Genomic DNA, 17,533 nt, shown 5'->3' with positions numbered 1-17,533 from the left:
TAGGAAGGTACAGTCCAGTACTAACGTGTGCTTCATTGCATTGTCAAGAACACCAAGGCAGTGTGTCTAACATTACAGAAATTGTGAAATAAGTTAGTGAGTTTTATTCATTTCATTAATATGGACCTGAGATTTGAAGAGGTCGCCTGATTTATCAAGGTCAAAACTTTTATATGCTAGAGTTAGAATTTAAATCCTCACATTCAGATTCTAAAACTATGCTAATAATCTCTCTGCTCCAGTGCCTTCCCAGAAGAGAAACACAGAATAGAAGTGTAGGAGATAAGATAGAAAAGGGTATTAAGCAGGAATTTTTGTTTTACAGTCTAAAACACAAAGAAGTTCAAGGCACGTGATACTTCACACTCTGATTGCACGAACTTAGTCAGTTAATCAAACCAAATATTACTCTTCTCATCTCACAGATAGTGGAATTGAAATAGAAAAGTATTAAGGACTCCATGAGGGTTAAAATGTTAATGGTTGAATCTCTACTGAATCCAAGTCTCTGAGTGCACATGGAGGGATCAAGGTGAAGCAAACATTGGCTTTGTCATGGGTGAGATCTGTTCAACAGTCTTTACATTATTTTGTAACTGTTCGGTCTATAAACTCAATTAGAGAGGATTTTCTTTTGAGACAGTTATCAAACAGGATATTCTAATGGGGTCACTAAGTTGTCTTCAGTAAAGGAAAAAATGACAATTTCGAACAATTTCAGCTTTCACAGGCAACAAAAGGTACCCTCTGTTACAACAAGGTAAAACCAAATTTGTAGCATGCATGCATGCACTCATGCACACATGCACACACACACATACATGCATAAAATACTTAAAAATTATGTATTGATGTGTGGGTTTGATTATGTTTTAACGATATTTTATTTCAATAAATAACAGGCAAGATGGAGAATACCACGTATTGGCTTGAGATTATTGATCATTTTAGAAGCTGTAGATTAGCTTGCTTTTTGTTTCTTATGGGCTGGTACACACACTGAGTTCTTCAATGTTTGTTTGTACAGGAACATATTTAAGCTAAGTGACAATACAATATTAATCTCAATATTCAGTGATTATCTGTTGAAAACCTCTTGCTGTCAGACACTTTTCTAGGTTTAGGGTACTAATAAATCTTTGAAATATAGATGATGTGAGAGTTTAGGTAAAAATCTCAGGCCACCAACAGTATCATACATTTGTTCTTAGTGAATGAATAGTTTGGAAGGATTGGGGGCTGTGGTCTTGTTGAAGGAGTATCCTTGTTGGAGGAGGTCTATCTCCACCGGAGACTTTGAGGTTTTGAAATCTCATCCCATGCCCCCTTCTGTGCCTGATTTCTGTGAATCAGAATGTAAAGCTGTCAGACCTATTGTCCAATGCCATGCCAGTCTGTCCTTGCCATGGTGATAAGTACTAGCCTTCTGAATCTATAAGGAAACCTGAGCTAAATGGTTTCTCAGTTGCCTTGGTTGTTGTCACTTCACAGCAATGTAACAGTAACTAAGACAGTGTTGGTACCAAGGTGTGGCATATTGCTGATAGGCTTGAGGAATCTGTTGTTTGGAATGCTAACTAAGACAGATAAGAAATCAAAATATACTGTCTGAAAAGAACTTTAATAAAATAACAGCTCAAAAATGGGTGAAATGTTTTCTATTCTCGGAAAGGTCGTAATATATTACACTATAGGAACATCAATATGCAGATTAAAGACACACCAAAATAATTCCACAGTAGGACAAAAAAGTGATGTGGAAGAAATCAATAGAACAACCTGTTTGAGATGCACATAATTAAACTTTAATCATAATTAAACTACATAGAAAAATCCATAAAAAGTTCAAAACACTAAGTTAAAAACAGATTTATTAAGCTTAATCTACAGAGCTTCACAGTATAATCACAAAATACACTGCAACACCTACTATTCATGCCTATGGTCTTGAATTTTACTAGGGGTGTCACAAAGACAGTCTCATGCTGCTTTGGGGAAAAATCGAATTCAAAATACAATTTCTACTTGTTCTTCTTGTACCTTGGTAGGATGGCAGAATTGTAAGTTGAACCATGGTAAATTGGGAATCATATACAGTGCAGTGATGAGTGCATATTTTAGGTATTATAATTAGTGAATTGATTTCTTTTTGTTTAAGAAAAGTTTTACTAATGTGTTAATATTTCAGCAACATTATTGCAGCAAGTTTAAAAGGCAGACAGACTAGTGTAGGCTTTAAAGGAACAAATGAGGATTGTACAATTAAATTATTACACAGATCTAAGGGGTTTACTGAATATCTACAAGGCCCAGAAAACAAATTAAATCTGAAAGATGAAGTGCATTATTAGCATCTACAATAACTCTAAGTTCAACTTGTAACTGCTTTGTTCATTCCTTATATTTCTTAACTTCTCCCAAATACAGTGCTCTCAAATTCCTAAAAGAAAAGACATGAGAAATTCCAATACTAAGAGAGTACAGAGATAAAGAAGAGCTGGGAAAATTAACTTAAACTTGGAAGTTACACAAAAGCCAAAACTCACTTGAGTCAATCAAAAGATTTCTGTGCCCTGAATACTGTATGTGAAGAGGCTATGAGTCAGAGTTTATATACAGGTTGCAAATTAGCAACATATAATATTATTTCTACCAATGTTTTCTCCTAAGTTATATTTGTAACAAAGCTAGAGTTAGGTGTTTAGGACACTTGTTTATTACACACTGGAGCAGAGTTGGGGCAGGCATATCTGACAACTGAGTATCTGCTAAGGCGGTTCCTTTGAAGTGAGATAAGAAACTATGTTAGGAATAGCTTTCTAGGGAACAGACTCCTCAGTACAAAAGTGCTTACCATACTGATTAAAATAGCCAAATTAGTGGGAAGCAATATACAGCAAGAACATGACAGGGGTCAGCTTGTGTACCATGTGGGGGACTTTTTTCTTTAATCCTGAAAAAAAATGGTGAAAGGAGATTTTTCTGGGTAGCTTTAGTCTGCACATTATATTTTCAAATCTCATAGCAATAATAAGTCACAGGAAGTTAGATTTGTTAAAGAAAATTCGTGTATGATTATTTCCTTTGAACTGAAACATTTCTGCCTTAGTGGGACCATAGAAGCTCAAAAAGCTTCTGAGGCACAGGAAGTTCAGGAAACTTTAAAGGCTTAGTAAATTCCCAAAGATACTAGATTAACAAGGCCACTCTGAAAATTATATGATCTGTAATCAATTGTTGGAGGATGGTAAACAACTGCAGTGGAATGGTAGAAGTTAGTCATAGGCCTCCATGGATACAGGTTTTGTAAAACATGACTCATATTTGGACGGGATTGTGATGGTGCAGCAGCCCTTTACCAACCTATCAGTATTCTTGAGTAACTTATCTCCTATGTTTCTATAATTGATCTGACTTTCCATTTCATTGAACTAGACACTGGTAGAGTCATTTTCTTGGTCTGTTTGGGCTGTAAAATATAGGTTAATATAGAATTTTATTTAAATATCCCCTGAAAAAGTCATATAACAATTACCAATAATATAAAATTCTCACATTTACATGAAAGGATATTTTGGACCTGAATGGTAAGAATAGATAAGCAGAGAAAGTAGACTACAGACTTGATGGATGTGGATTTATTTGGAGAATTTTGGCTTGAAAGAATTTAGTCGTGTTTCTGTTTGCTGAAATTATTTATAAAAGATTTAGGAAGATGGTAACTCCATTGTGTTTACAGGACACGAAGGGAGTATTTGATGGTGGAAGAAGTAATCTGAAACTCAGAGAACAGAGATAAAGCAAATATTTAGAAGACAGAAGACTGCTCACATGGTGTTCAAACCATGTGATAACAAATTTGTGTCAGTGTCCTCTTAGGCAAGAGATGGCATACACAAGAGCCCTCCTCTCAAGAAGTAGTTCTAGAACACATTAATTTAGGAGAATAAAAAGGAGTGCTCAAGAGAATGAAAATTCAGAAAGAATGTGATTATAGAAGATGAAGAGAGCTGTGTGCTACTTTGGCAGAATTCTCCATTATGGCCAAGGCTATTAAAAGACCACATGTAACCAGTATAATAAACCATGAGCTTTCTTTGTTAACTATGAACATCCTTGGTCTCTATTGAAAGATACTGGCAAAATGGAGAGGAAAAAAAGATGCTGAATAATATGGAAGAGAAACTGAAATGTATGTACATTCATTTGAAACTTTTCTATAAAGGAAGAATTGAGGTTTGAGAGCAGAACTCCAGAGTCATATTTGGTTAATTTGTTTTTATTTTAATGAGAAATACAGCAATCTGTTTAAATATTGACTTGACCAATCCACTAGAGAAAGGGAAGGTATTTATATGGTGAACAAGCAGAAACCCTCCATGTAAAAATCTATAGAAAGACATCTTTGCAGTCAATTATTTTGTAGTAAAATTGAATTTCAAATTTTGAGGTAAGTCTAAGAAATAGAATCATATGAAGAAACAAATTGGATGCAATAGCATAGTATGATATTTATAAATAAAATTAATCTTCAAATCACAGACAAACATAGTCCTCTTCTAAGAGAATAATAACTATGCATACTTGAACATGAAAATGAAAATATTTTGTTGTTTACTATATTTCTCTATTGTTATGACAAAATATTTTTACTTCACATGAAGCAACTCAAGGGTAGAAGAGTTTAAGTTTTAGCTCACAGTTCAAGGGATATCACCAAAGAAGGAGTGACTGCTGGAGCAGAAGGCAGTTGGTCCCACTGCAACTGCAGTTAGAGAACACATAGTAATGGGGTGGGGCTATGAGACTTCAAGGACCAACCTCAGTGACCCATATCCTCCAGCAAGGTTCTATTTTGTGCAAGTTCCTCATATTTCCCAAACAGTACTGCTGGCTGGAGAGCCAGTGTTCAAACACATGACTGTACAGGGACATGTCACACTCAAACCATGACTCATGCCTAGCACAAGCCCCAGCTCTCTGAAATATTTGCAAGTCATTTCCTTAAAGTTCTATAAAATCAGTTTACTTTTCTAAGGAGTTCATTGAACTTCTCTTACACAAATACAAAATTATACGTTTTATTTTCTCATTTTCTGCCAGAGTTAAACAGCAGTCGTGGCTATCATTGAAACAGGACAAATTTGATGGGAATAAACAGTCAGTTCTTATAAATGCCTCATGAGGAGGGGCTTTCTGCCAACATAAATCACAATTATTATGATGATGTTCAATGTTTAGGTTGCCTAAGCCAGTTGCCCTAGCACATTTTGTGGAATTATTTCTAGCAATCGGTGTGGAATTATTTCTAGCCAGCTGTTGTGAGACTCAGTTATCATACCCAACACTAATAGAGGCTGAGCAAGGACTAGCCCGAGCTTAGCAGTGACAGAGTTGTTAATGCTCCTGTATCAACAAAGACAGAGGAAGCTTGCTGTTTCTATTTGTTGGACACCGTGTGCTGGTGTCACCTTTCTGTCTGCATGTGCTGTTTCCCAGGTAAACTTGGGGAGAATATAATTGGGAACTTGACAGGTCATACTGTTGTTACAGCTGCTGTTGCTTTATTTCCAATTACCTGGCAAGATGCTCTTGAGGTTTCTCTGTTAGTTTTTTTTTTTTTTAATTCATTGAAAAATTTACTTTGCCTTTCTGGGCAGAGTGCAACATACCAGTAGTCTCAGTACTTGGAAGGCAGAGGAATTGAATGATAGCAATTTGAAGATTAACCTGGTCTACTTAGTAGTTGTAGGCTAGCCAGAGCTATAGAGTGACACAATGTTTAATCAAAACTAAGCAATCTAAAGTTTAATTTAACTTATTTCTTATAAAATCGTCTTAATTACACATATGTCAAAATTGCTGGCATTTGGCTAGAATATGGGTAGGTAAGGAAGCCTTAGAGACAAGATGGTACTACCTTATAATGCAAAGATGCCAATCCAGCATTCAGGAAGTCAATGTGGACTTATATAAGGATAGATTTAAGGATTATAATCTCTTTCAAAGCAAACAGTGCTCTGAAGAATGGTAAACACCCTCAATGTGTGTATATACCATTAAAAAATTAGAGGGAAAAGCATGAGTATCCATCTTCCTTGTGGCATTTGCACTACACTGTACTCTTGCTAGCATCTGGAAGGATGGTTCACCCTAAGCAGAGAATGTAGTATTGGGTTGGGGCAGGATGGACCCTCAGGCTTCAATACCAGACAACACAGCTCTGAAAACAAGCAGCTGCTTCAGTAGAAGATAGACGAGGCCTGATCACTGCATGGTCGCTGCTCAGCTTCCTGATTAAGATATTCAGCTTGTAATTGAGGTGGGTGGCAACACAGTCTCCATGTTGTTCAGCTTATAGATATTCATATCTGCACCTCAGGTTCAGATACTACAACCCGCATGCATTTTTGCCTTGAAAGAGTCACTTGACATCTCTGAACTTGAGCTTGTTCAATGAAAAGGGAGGACATGCATCGTTTCATTAGTGTAGCTGATGTTGACTGGGTGAGGGATTAAACAAGATAATAGTTATAAATTGTTCTTTCTAAGAGGATATATTCAATACAACGAGGCTTTGATTGGTTGGTCTGGGCTGTTCCTCTCTCATTCTCTCTATATACCCATCACTTCAGGAGCTTTCCCTAAGCTTATCAAATCAATTCAGTGGAATAATACAAAGAACTGAGATTAGATTACAAGTAGACTTCTTCCCCAAATATCCCTTGAACTCTAATACAAATGGAATAAATGTGTTTGAAGATGAAATAAAGTCTTTAAAGGGTAACACTATCTTTCTGGGAATTAAACTAATACACAATCATTGAAGAAAACTTCTCCACTATTCTACACACAAGGGTTGGGTATTTGTGTTTCTGCAAATAATGAATCTGAGCCACTTTTCTTTGTTACATTCAGTTTTCTGAGTGTACATTATAATGCTATCCTCTACTGTCGACCTTTATGCATCCCTAACAAGTGCATGTAAGTGTTTTCTTTAATACATACTTATACCTGTTATAGTCTAGTTCCTAGATAGAATACATGGGACAGATGAATAAGCAATTTGAATTGTATCAATCACTGTTTCAGTCCTCCTCGGCCTCACTCAAATATTATGTTTTCTGAGTTCAGGCATAAACCTCAAGGTAAATGATGTGCTACAGGCTAAAGGAGCGAGGAGTAAGGATTGGTGCCTGTTAGCATATGACCTGTACCTTTGCTCTCTCATTTTAGATTAATTCCAGCTGCTTTCTGCACATAGTTCTGGGTATTAACTATGTTGTCCTACTCTCAGGGGGTGCAACTCACACTGGGTTCTTCATGATGTCAGAAGAGCTAATGGAAGTATCCAGAAGGACTCTCAAAGAATTAAATTTGTAGGAAAAATTAAAGACTAAATATTTATGCTGAGTTGCACAACATGAGCAGAATTTCAGATGAAAACCTGGGAGGTGGCACCTCAAGGCCTAGCGAGCTAGCACAGTCCAAGGAAAGAGAGGCGGGCGAGTATATCCTTAGAAGTAGAATGGGAGAAGAAGCTGTGTTGTTTTGGTTTGATTTTGTTCTGTACAATTTGTTCTTGGAGACTGTAGTGAAAGGTACAGTGCTGTTGTGTACTTTTGTACTAGTGTTGTCCTGGGTTGAAGACAGCTGGTCTCCTTTTGCACACTCCAGAAACTGCGTAAATATCTGAATTTTAAGGACTCTGAGCTCTGTTTAGTGTCTTATTTTGAGGTGTGTAGTTTAAGTTCCACTTTATCACATTTTAATGTCTGGAACACCCACTGCTGTTCTTATGTAACTCTTTAATGGGGGGAGGTATTCACACAGGAAAGCTTTTTGTCACTCCAGACACTTTGCCCTTTCTTTCTATATAAAAAAAGTGATATATATATATATATATATATATATATGTGTGTGTGTGTGTGTGTGTGTACACATCAAATATATGTAATATATATTAATATATAATGTATGCATATATAATATATAATGTGTATATATTAAAAATTATATATATAATATATTATATATATATATAAAATTATATATTATTTTTGGGCATTTCCGCTAATCTCAAATCTCATACCTCTTGGGTCCTGGGAGCCTCTTGTTTTCCTGGCATCTGGAACTTGCTGGTGGCTACCCCCAGTTCTCTATCCCCAATTGCTCCACACCTCTGTTCAAATTCCTGACCCTCTGTATATCTCTTCCCATACCAAGAGACCCATTTTTTTTATTGAAATTTATGGTGATTTTACATTCTGGCCATTGTGATCTATGCTGCATTAATACAGAAGTGTAGATATATCTTTTAAATATTGATTTCAGATTGTTTATTTTTTTGAATATTTTATGTATTTACATTTCAAATGCTATCCCCTTTCCTGGTTTCTATGAGGGTGCTCTCCCTCCCACCTACCCAATTCTACCTTACCCTTGCTACACTGGCATTCCAGGGACTAGGGAATCAAGCCTTCACAGGACCAAGGGCCTCTCTTCCTATTGATGCCTGACAATGCCATCCTCTGCTAGATATGTGGCTGGAGACACGGGTCCCTTGGTATGGGAGGAGATGGGAATGATATTCAGAGGGTCAGGAATTTGAACAGAGGTGTGTAACAATGGGGGATGGGGAACTGGGTGTAGCCACCAGCAAGTTCCAGATGCCAGGAAAGCAAGAGGCTCCCAGGACCCAACAGGTATGAGATTAGCTGAAATGCCCAACAAAGGGGAGGGATATCATGTAGAGAAAATATCCAGAGGTTAGGCAAGGCCCCCAGTTAGGGGATGGGGCTATCTACTCATCTCCGAATTTTTAATCTAGAATGGCTCCTGTCTAAAGGAAATATGGGGACAAAGTGTGTAGCAGAGACTAAAGGAAAGGCCATTCAGATACTGCCCACTTGGGGATCTATCCAGGATACAGACACCAAACCCAGACACTATTACTGATGCCAAGAAGTACTTGCTGACAGGAAGCTGGTATAGTCTCCTGAGAGACTCTGCCAGAGCCTGTCAAATACAGAAGCAGATGCTCACAGCCAGCCATTGGACTGGCCACTGGGACCCCAAAGGAGGAGTTAGAGAAAGGAGTAGAGGAGCTGAAGGGGTTTGCAACTCCACAGGAAGAACAACAATATCAACCAAGCAGATCCTGCAAAGCAAGCAGGGACTAAACCACCAGCCAAAGAGTACATCACCCTTTCTATGTGCTGTAGTAAGGCCTGCGGCCCCTTCACAGTCCACCATTGCACCTATTCTTGGGTTGAACTTCCTGGCCAGCAGTTTTTAAGAAGGTAGACAATACCTTTCATATTCATTTTATTTTCTTGAATTTATAGTGAACTAAGTAAAGTGTCAAAATATATTGAGTGAATAAGTGAAGAAACAAGTGAAACCAGTTGGGGATCATCCACTGTAGATGTCAATAACTCAACTCTACCTACATATGTATGAGCAGCATGAGAATACAGTGGCTTCAGAGTGGAAACTGAGGCCCTGCTTTAAAGCAGATGTTCATCTCTATGAGAAAAAGTCCACTTTGTGAAAATAGTTATAACTGATGTTTTCTTAAACTTCCTGTTTCATATTTCCATAAATCTCCTGAAACACTTATGAAACACTCACAAAATATGTTAACTTAAACTAGCTGTCTAAGCGGCAATAATGAAGTTTTTATTTATTAGGTGATAACTTCATCTACACTGTAAGAAAAGGACGTTTTCAAGCGTATTCTAAATAGTTTTTATTCATATGATATGTGGATTTTAGTTACACTTATTTTAGTAGTTAGGAAGTGGAAATAATTATATTCCTAATGAGATTTAGGAATAATTTTCTAGACTCCTTGCAATTGCCTTCTTTATAAGACTATATTTTCTTTTAGGAACAACAGAAAAGATTTAAGCAAACTGAAGTTATCAAATAATTGTCTCTATGTTTTAATGAAACAATAATAAAATTCTTTAAAAATCAACAACTAAAAGCTTTAAGTTAAAAACAAAATTAAACAAAAAACCCCCAACAAAACGCACAAGGGGCTATAGAGTTGGCTCAGTGAGTAAAACTTGATCAAGCAAGCATGAAGCTCTAAGCTCAGATCAACAAGCCAACCAGTCTACTTGAATCTATTAGTTACAGGTTCATGGAGAGACTCTGCCTCAGAATAAATACAATAAAATAAGGCGAAAAAAACCACAGAGGAAGCATCCTGATATAAACTTCGGGCCTCTACTGACATGAACACCTGTACACACAGGTACATTCACACCTATGCACATAGCAATATGTACAAAGGGCACACACACATGATATACATTATATATTATATACATGTAATAAATATTATACTTATAGATGTATAAAAACTCAGGAGACAGCAGGTGCTGGCGAGGATGTGGAGAAAGAGGCACACTCCTCCACTCCTGGTGGGATTGCAAGCTGGTGAAACCACTCTGAAAATCAATCTGGCAGCTCCTCAGCAAACTGGGCATGATTCTACTGAAGGACCGTATTATACCACCCCTTGGCATATACCCAGAGGATTCCCCAGCATGTAATAAGAACACATGTTCTACTATGTTCATAGCAGCCCTATTTATAATATCCAGAAGCTGGAAAGAACCCAGATGTCCCTCAACAAAGGAATGGATACAGAAAATGTGGCATATTTACACTATGGAATACTACTCAGGTATTAAAAACAATGAATTCATGAAATACTTAGGGAAATGTTTGGAACTGGAAAATATCATACTAAGTGAAGTAACCCAATTACAAAAGAACACACATGGAATGCAGTCATTGATAAGTGGATATTAGCCCAGAAGCTTGGAATACCCAAGACACAATTCACATATCAAATGATGTACAAGAAGAAAGAAGGAGAGGCCCCTGCTCTTGGAAAGGCTTGATGCAGCAGTCTAGGGGAATACCAGGACAGGGAAGTGGGAAGGGGTTGATTTGGGAAGAGGGGGAGGGAAGAGGGCCTATGGGACTTTTGGGGAGGGGAGAACCGGGAAAGGGGAAATTATTTGAAATGTAAATAAAGAATATATCTAATTTAAAAAAAATTATACTAAAATGCTTTTCTATTTTACAGACTGGTTGTGGATGTCCATAGGTTTTCAGTCTGTGGATGTTGGGACTGATGCTTCCCAAGAACTAACTTACTAAAATGACATATGTTAATATTCTTCACGCACTAGAAAATTAAGACTTTTATTTTCTGAAGAATGAATGAGAGGTATGTGATGGCCAATGAGTTTCCAGTCTTCAACTCCCAAGTTAGTAGGCTGTCCTGCCTCTCACTCTCTCATTCAGCCACTATGGGTGCCACTGTCCTCTCTGAAGCCTGAGAAGTGGAGACATAATATCTAGTCTCTCCTGGGTGGAGGATCTCTTTATATTACAGAAAAAATGTATAAGAGACTGAAAATGAAAAGTTCAGTGAATTTGATCAGGATAAATGTATGTATTCATAAGCTCTATTTTTTACTATTAAAATGCTTATTTTTCCTAATGTTAAAAAAACAAACAAACAAACAAAAAAAAAAAAAACCAAAGACTGAAACTGTTCATTTGAGTCAATGTTTTCCTGGTTATATTTTGATTGAGTCTGTCTGAGTATCATGGCTTGGAAAACTCGGCATTAAATTTCTAACAGTGAATTCATAGTGATATTGTTCATGATCAGTTATCCATATTATGCCAGACAATAGCAAGTATTCATAAAATATCTTTTCTTTTTTCTTTTTTCTTTTTTTTAATTGAGTATCGTCTTCATTTACATTGCCAATGGTAAAACCTTTCCAAATCCCCCCCCAAAAGGCCCCTTCCCCAAAGATTCCCAACCCCTTCTCCCACCCCTGCCTCCATGTATAGGCCCTTCTACCTAACACACTCCCACCTCCCCCCATCCTGTCCATTTCCTGTTGTTGGGGCTTCTATTGACCTGACCAAAGACCACTCCTCCACTGATGCCCAACAAGGCATTCCTCTGCCACATTTTTGGCTGGAACCATTTGTAGCCCTTGGTTGATGGTTCAGTCCCTGGGGGTCTTGGGGTATCTGGGTGTCCAAAGTCATTGTTTTTCCCATGGGGCTGTAAACCCCTTCAGCTCCTCCGGACCACCCTCCTGATCATCCATTGGGGACCCCAAGTCCAATAGTTGGTTGCTAGTTTCTGCCTCTGTTTTAGTAGGACTCTGGCAAGGCCCCTCTGGAGACAGCCAAGGCATGCTCCTTTTGGTACATGCTTCTTGTCCTAGTGTTGGTGTTTGGTGACTGTTTACAGGATGAATCCCCAGGTAGGGTAGTGAGCGAGGTAACCCAGTCACAAAAGAACGCACATGGTATGCAGTCAATAATAAGCGGATCCTAGTCCAAAAGCTCAAAATAAGCAATTTACAATTCACCCAGCACAGGAAGCTCAAGAAGAAGGAGGGCTTAAGTGAGGGTGCTATGGTTCCTCTGAGAAAGGGAACATAATACTCACAGGAGCAATAAGGGAGGCAAAGTGTGGAGCAGAGACTGAAGTAAAGGCCACCCAGAGACAGCCCTACCTGGGGATTCATCTTTTCTTTTAAAACTGGTTCTGAAACTATAAGGGCAGAATGGCACATTGACTCTCCCAAGCAGACACCTGGCACTATCATTTGTATTGTTTATTTTAATTTCAAAAACTGGTTCAATTCATTATGGTAAACTGTTAAAAGTGTTCATGGTATTATGGAAAAGAAATGTACAAAACTATGTGTGGCCTGATTATTAATTCAGACATTATGGAGGAGAACATGATTGGCACCGGATTCCTCCCCAAGAGAAATCATCACATTGTGTGTTATTTGGCCAGTTATTTGTGTGCAATGGACTTACATATAATAAAACCTTACAGAGCTCATGAATGGATTATATTATCTTTATACTATTATTGACTGCCATAGAATCTAACATTTATGATGTATTAAAAAGAGACTTAATGGGGCTGGAAAAATGTCCAGTGGTTAACAGCACCTTTGTTCTTTCTTGAAAAGGATCCCGGTTTGGCTCCCAGTACCTGTGCTGTACTGCACATAATTGCCTGAAATGCTAGCTCCAGAGAAAATAGTACATTATTCTGGCCTTTAAGGACACACCTCACCACACACACACACACACACACACACACACACACACACGCGCGCACACACACACATACACACACACACACACACCACATACACACACACATACACTATTTTAAGGTTTTAAAAATGAGACTTTGTCGCCATGATTAACTATCAGAATTACCAAGTAGATATTATGTGAACGGTGATATATTACACAGCAAACAAATGATTTCCTGAACACTATCATTCAAAAATATGTGCAAGTTAACATAGATATTATTAAAAAATCAAAAACCCTGCAGCTACTTCATTAATAAGAAACAGACTTCTAAATTTCACACAGAAGGTTTTGCAAATATGTGTGTGTGTGTGTGTGTGTGTGTGTGTACAAATAATAATGAATCATTTTAAGCCATTCTGAGTAAATGGTAAAATAAAGATATTTTAAAATTAGTCCAAAAACAATTTGAACCACCAAGTACCCCCAGATCTCCCAGGGACTAAACCACCAACCAAAGAGTACACATGGAGGGACCCATGGCTCCAGATGCATATGCATCAGAGGATGGCCTTGATGGCTATCAAAGGGAGGAGATGCCCTTGGTCCTGGGAAGGCTAGAAGCTCCAGTATAGGTGAAATCTAGGACAGGGAAGCAAGAGTGCTAGATTGGTGAGCAGGGGGAGGGAGGAGGGGTTAGGGGGTTTTCGGGTGGTGGGAGGGGAACCAGGAAAGGGGACAACATTTGAAATGCAAATAAAGAATATATCTAATAAAAAATGTGAAATAAAATAAAATAGAAATGAGTCCCAACTCATACCTGATCAGCAAATTAACTTTATTAACTTACTTTAAAAGAAAATAATGTAATAAGAATAAAAAAGTCCAAAGAAGAGGGAATGAAATAAAAGTAATACATAATGTGCAAATGTATTAATAGAAATTGAACCGACTAATTGTATTTGACTAATGACAAAGTATTTTACACAGGAGAAAGCACCAGTACTTAAGTATAATTTCAAAATGTAGCTATAGTTTATAAAATCATAGTACACATTTAAAACTCTACCACTTAGTGGGACATTTGAACTTTTTTTTTTCTCATTTAGTCATGGGTTTTACATTGACAAGTATTTGGAAAATTAAACCCTGACTTGATGCTGTTACTTTATTTCTCATGTTTTCTTTCTTAGAGATTTTATTAATATCTTACTATAATACCATTACAACCATTTCATCAAGGAAGTAACATAAAGATTTTAAGGACCTCTCCAGCGTATGGACTCCATACCCAGCACAGTGACCTAGAACCTTAAACTAGATAGCCAGGGTCCTTGAGGAAAATAAATACAGTTCTGAAAAAAATGCAGCAAATTTAGCAAAAACTGAACAAATCCTAAGATCCTTTATAGAACTTTGCCTCAGTATCAAGCCAAGATTTAGTTCTTTATGTAAAAGTAAACAAGAATGCCATCTCATTGATTTGTAAATTTGCTTTCTGTTTAATAAGTGGTGAAATTCTACATATCTCAAATACCAGCCTCAAATTAAATTCTTTATTCTTTACTAAAAATAGCAGTAAAATGACTCATAATGACATTCCCCTATTATGATGGTGTGAGCCTCCATACGGTTGTAGGGAAGGAACATTATTAGAGGTATGGCCTTGTTAGAGAATTGGGTGGCCTTTTTGGAGAAAGTTTACCACTCTGAGGTAGCCTTTGATGTTTTAGAAACTTACACGTGACCCAGTGTCATGTTCTGTTCCTGATGCATGTGGACCCAGATGTAGAACTGTGGAATCCTTTTCCAGCATCATATGCACCAGGTTTCCCTCCATGACAATAACACGTAGCAAGTTAGAGATCCTGGAACATTCCCTAAATGGGAAGATTATCACATTCTAATTCTCAGAGCTCAGAGTCACCCTAAAGAAGATGAGGTAGAAACAGTATAAAAACCAGAGGGGAGGGAGATACCAAAGAAAGGAAGCCCATTAAATCAACAAAATTGTCAGACATATGAATTCATTTGATTCCTTGTGGGTTCCTGTCTCATAATATCATCAAGGTTTTTCTTTTAAAACCTAATTAAAATTTTTTATCTTAGTTATATTCTTTCTTTCCGTTTTTACCCTACAGATCCTTTGCACATATATGATGGCTTCTGGTTTAGTTATTTTACCGGATTCCCCAGTATGGAAACAAGTGGTTTTTTGTGTCAATATTTGTTTCTCATGCCTTTTCTTGTGTTCTTTTCCTTTTGTTTGTTTTGTGTGTTAGATGTGTATGGTGTATTAGATTTTTTTTGAATCTTATTTTGTTTTATCATCACCACTTAGAAACCTATTTTGAGAAACAGAAGGGGGAGTACATTGGGATTGGAAGAAGGCAGGGAGGCACTGCAAAGAGTTGAAGGAGAGGAAATTGTAACTAGAATGTGTAATATATGAGAAAAATTCTATTTTCAATACAAAATGTAAAATAATTGTGTGTGTACATGCACATGCATGTACAAATAGATGCATGCACACATGTTCTGATGCTCCTACATGCATGCACAAGTTTTTAGACATCAGAAAGGGAGATGGATCCCCTTAAATTGGAGTTACAAATTGCTGTGTCATGGCATGTGGATTCTAAACCTGCTGGGCAATCTTTCCAACCCAATCATGAAAATAATGCTAAAGGAATGAGCAATGTTCAACAAAGTGAAATAACATATCATGAAAAGTTTCAGTGAGGCACTGAGCAAACCTTGGTAGATCAGAAGAAACATGTATTAGCAACAGCTTTTCATTCAAATGGTGCTCTGATTATAAACCCTCTGCAAGTTTGTAAATATTTCTCAGATATCGTATGTACTATCTCATTAGGTGACAGAGTTCATATACATGTAACACACACACACATGCACACACACAAACACAAATATGTGTGTGTGGGGGGGGTTGTCACCAAAAATACAAACTATACAACCTATATTAAAATTCCCCTAGAGGACAATGTAGGCATTATAGAGTTAAGTGAAAGAAAATCCAGATAGAATGCTTTAACAATTTAACAATGCTTTCCATTGCCTTCTAGACTCGACATCAGGAATCACATCTGCAGTTCCATAGTCAATTGCCAAACATCTTTTAAAAGCCCATATATCAACATTTTAAGTGCCTATTAAAATCCTTGGAAGAGAAGATGAATAAAAGTGATCCAGTCCCATGTTTGACTATGATTCTAACAAAAGAAGAACTCAGTAAATTTAACACCTACATCAACTCACCTTCAGAAATTTCACAAGTACTTCAATTTTTATTTGAGGAATTCATGCTCTCTTATATACAATGTAACTGCTATAGCTCATTGGCTCATAGCCCAATAGTCCATCTCACAGTAATTATATTTCTCTGCAACTAGTTCATGCCCATCTTAAGAGTCAGTTAGAGTAATTATAATCTTTATTTATTAGAGTAGATATGGTTAAAATAAGCATTAAAGAGAAGACTGCTATGTAAATTACTTAGGCACTCATAAAACCACACTAGCATACAGGGGAAATAAGATTATACAAACATAGATATGCCCAGAAAATATGGAAGTCTGACACCGATAATGAAGGATTTAGTGTTAAATTCTCCATCTTCATCCATTATCATTATTCCATGCACAGAAATGGAATCTGTAACCAGGACTTCATCAGCATGATCACTTTTACAACTAAAATGATTTCCATCTGCCAGAAGAGAAAGAGTGCATTACAGACTATTCTGGAAAAAATTTAAAAGACTGCTCAGTTTAAAAATAAAATAATTTTTATAATGATGAATTTTTAAAAGAAGTAATTGTATTTAAAAATTATTTTTTGGTTATCTAATGATGAGAGCTAAATGGCATCTCTCTGTAGAATTGTATAATTACTGAGACACATATTTAGCTGTATTAGCTATCAAAGTCATGATTAAAAAAGCATTTAGTCCTTACTGAATAAATCATAAGAACTCATTAGAATTGGGTTATTAGAACATTAAAATCCTGACAGCATGATCCACAGCTACAAAAGCACTTCAACTTGCTTGTTTTCTTAAGAGAAGATTTGCATTTTATAGCATCTAGGAGCTTACTCTATCTACATGTGGAGATTTTATGGCCTATTTAAATAATTCCAGGACACTTGACTTAAACAGGATTTAGTTACATGGAGACCATGAGTCCTATTTTCTTGTTTTATATCTCAGGATCACTGTAGGATCACATGTTATTAGGCACTACCTTTCAAAATCAAGTGTAAACAATTGATGTTTCAACCTTTGCATGTATTGTTTCAGGAAAGGTAGATCTTTTTTGATACCAAAGTTATTTATGACTAGTCAGCAAATGGCATTTTTATGGCTTTAAAATTATTCATAAAGCTATGGACATTGCTT

General features: G+C 36.9%; 1 pseudogene; it reads left to right on the top strand.

Annotated features, from left to right (window-relative positions):
• The first annotated feature begins 7,423 nt into the window (after window positions 1-7,423).
• LOC127664548 (PRELI domain-containing protein 1, mitochondrial-like) overlaps window positions 7,424-17,533 on the top strand; it is a 76,773-nt pseudogene continuing 66,663 nt past the window's right edge.

This window comes from Apodemus sylvaticus, chromosome 14, assembly GCF_947179515.1.
Source record: "Apodemus sylvaticus chromosome 14, mApoSyl1.1, whole genome shotgun sequence".
Lineage (NCBI taxonomy): Eukaryota > Metazoa > Chordata > Mammalia > Rodentia > Muridae > Apodemus > Apodemus sylvaticus.
This window is presented reverse-complemented; position numbering and strand designations above follow the sequence as displayed.